General features: G+C 59.1%; 1 protein-coding gene across 2 annotated transcripts in view; it reads right to left on the minus strand.

Annotated features, from left to right (window-relative positions):
- The window catches only part of MZF1 (myeloid zinc finger 1), a 6,018-nt gene extending 5,514 nt beyond the window's left edge, over positions 1-504 (minus strand). The window contains exon 1 of one of the 2 annotated variants that reach the window (XM_006758970.2): positions 271-503. The gene's annotated coding sequence lies outside the window, so the exon portion shown is untranslated. Of the gene's footprint in view, positions 1-270 lie in introns of both variants that reach the window. The other variant, XM_015560803.1, reaches the window with a different exon arrangement.
- Positions 505-2,349: the final 1,845 nt, after the last annotated feature.

Genomic DNA, 2,349 nt, shown 5'->3' on the forward strand with positions numbered 1-2,349 from the left:
GGGCCTCGCCCCGGGAGTGCCCAGGTCCCTGTCCCGCGTTCCCGGTCCCGCAGGGCGGCCGGAATCCCCGGTGCGCACCTCCACCCGTCCCCGCCCTCACCCCCACGCTCAGCGCCCGCTCTCCTGAGCATGCGCGCTCGCAGGCGGGCTCCCCGCCCAGCTGCACTGTGTCTCCCGGGGAAACTACACAGCAGTCCCAGCGCCTCCGGGCCCTTCCCCAGCCCTCGCCTCTGTTTCCACCCTGTTCCCCGGGGTAGCGCTGTTCCCAACCATCAGGTCACACTTCCGGCCGCCGATTCCCGTGCTCCCCGCCTCTGCTCCAGGCGTCTGGGGCCCCAGCGACGTGCGCTAGCCTCTCAGGGGGGAACCCGCGGCAGCGCTGCCTTCCAACCACGCATGCCTCCCACGCCTCCCGAGGATTAGCGGCTCTGCTCCAATCACGGCCCTCGCTAAGACGCCGTCAGCCCCGGTCTCCACGGCAGCCCCTGCGGAGATTTGCGGAGGTGCACCGCCCGCACACCGGTGGGAGGAGGGGCTGGGCCCGGAGCTTCCTGGGAGGTGTAGTCAGCCGGGCCCTCCCTGCGCGCGTGCGCATGGCGACGGTCGTTCCTGTTGGCAGGCGGTAGGCGTCCCTGCGTGTCCATGGTAACCAGTGGAGCCGACTCTGGTCCAGCGCAACCTCGGGGCGTCGGAAAAGCCTGAGTAAGAGGAATGAGGACGTAGGGAGGGGACCGGGATAAAGAGGGGAGGAGAGCGGGGAGAGTGAGGGTTGACTGACGGGGGGCAGGGAGGGACCCAGAGTTTGCAGGTGAGAGGCTCCAGTCTGAACAGACAGAAGACAGCGGGGAAAGGGCTGTGCTCTCTCAGACCTAGAGAATTCGGTGAGAAGCCAGCGGGGCGGGGATTCAGGCCCTGGGAGGCCGGTGGCCAGAAAAATTAGCAACAGGGAGCGAGAGCAGTAAGGGGTGGGAGGGAGAGGAGGGAGAGAAGAGAGGGACCAGAAGTGCAGACATGGAGAGTATAGGCACAGACAGGGACACAGGAGGACACCAGGGAGAAGGAGACAGAAGTCAGAGGCACAGTAAGATGGACTGAGGTTTGCAAAGACTAAGAGAAGGTGACAGCAACAAGAGAGGAAGTTGGAGGGAGACTTGGGAGGAAGACTCACCCAAAACTTGACAGAGAACAAACATGACCGGGAGCCTGTGTGACTCCCTAAGCAAAGCAACTGTTTCCCGCTACTTTGATCAGAGTCCAGCTGCTAGGTTGCAAAGGTGAATAGGATGCAAATACTTTCTGTCCTGAGAAAAAAGAGCCCAGGGTTTGAGTTGTGTCACCCTGTAGGGCACAAAGCAGGACAGGACACACCCAGGGCCGCCCGCTGCCCTCTAGGGCACTAATCCGACTGCGTGTTTTTTTTTAAAATATATGTAATATTATTATTGATTTCAGAGGAAAGGAGAGAAACATCCATGATGAGAGAGAATCATGTATCGGCTGCCTCCTGCACGCCCCCTACTGGGGACCAAGCCCCCAACCCAGGCATGTGCCCTTGACCAGAATCGAACCTGGGACCCTTCAGTCTGCAGGCCGATGCTCTATCCACTGAGCCAAACCCGCTAGGGCCTCACTGCATTTTTATTTAATATTTTGTTCTTTAACCTTCTCTCTTGTTCCTTCCTCCCATTTTTCTGGAACCACCTCTGTCATCTTCCTAGTTCCTCCGTGAAGCAAATCTATCTTTGAGACCGCTCACTTACCTTTTTTAAAAAAATTATTAGGCAAAATTTATTGACAAAGTTATAGAAGCAGAAGTGATCCAGCTGGGCTGCCTTTGGTCAGGAAACAAGTCACAGAAGCAAAAGAAGGTTCCTTGGAGCGAAGAAGAGAGAAGGGAAAAGGCAACGAGCCTGGGGGAAAGAGCGGGGGAGGGGGGGAGGAAACAGCGCGCCCCTTTTTACCTTTTTTACAAATTACATGTTGACTGAAGGGAACCAGTTCTCTGGGGTGAGGGACAGACGGGGAAGAGAAGACGGTGTGACAGAGGCAGGAAGGTAAAGAAGTAGGGAGGGTGATGGAAGACGGACAGAGCAGCCGGCAGGGAAGATGCGAGGAGAAAGCGAGGAAGCCCGCCTGGGGCACCGACAGCCTCATCACCGAACTACATTTCCCAGCAGCCCGAGCGCCCAGAGCGACGTGAGAGGCGCGCCGTACGCGGTCTCCCCCAATCCCCGCGGTCGCCCGGCAACCTTGCACTTCCAACAAGATGGGGGCTAGGCTCAGTCGCCTCCGGGGAGCCGTGCTGTGAGGCAGGACATGGGGAAGGGCCGCAGCCCCACCGGCCCAGCT

The sequence above is a fragment of the Myotis davidii genome, unplaced genomic scaffold (assembly GCF_000327345.1).
Source record: "Myotis davidii unplaced genomic scaffold, ASM32734v1 scaffold936, whole genome shotgun sequence".
Lineage (NCBI taxonomy): Eukaryota > Metazoa > Chordata > Mammalia > Chiroptera > Vespertilionidae > Myotis > Myotis davidii.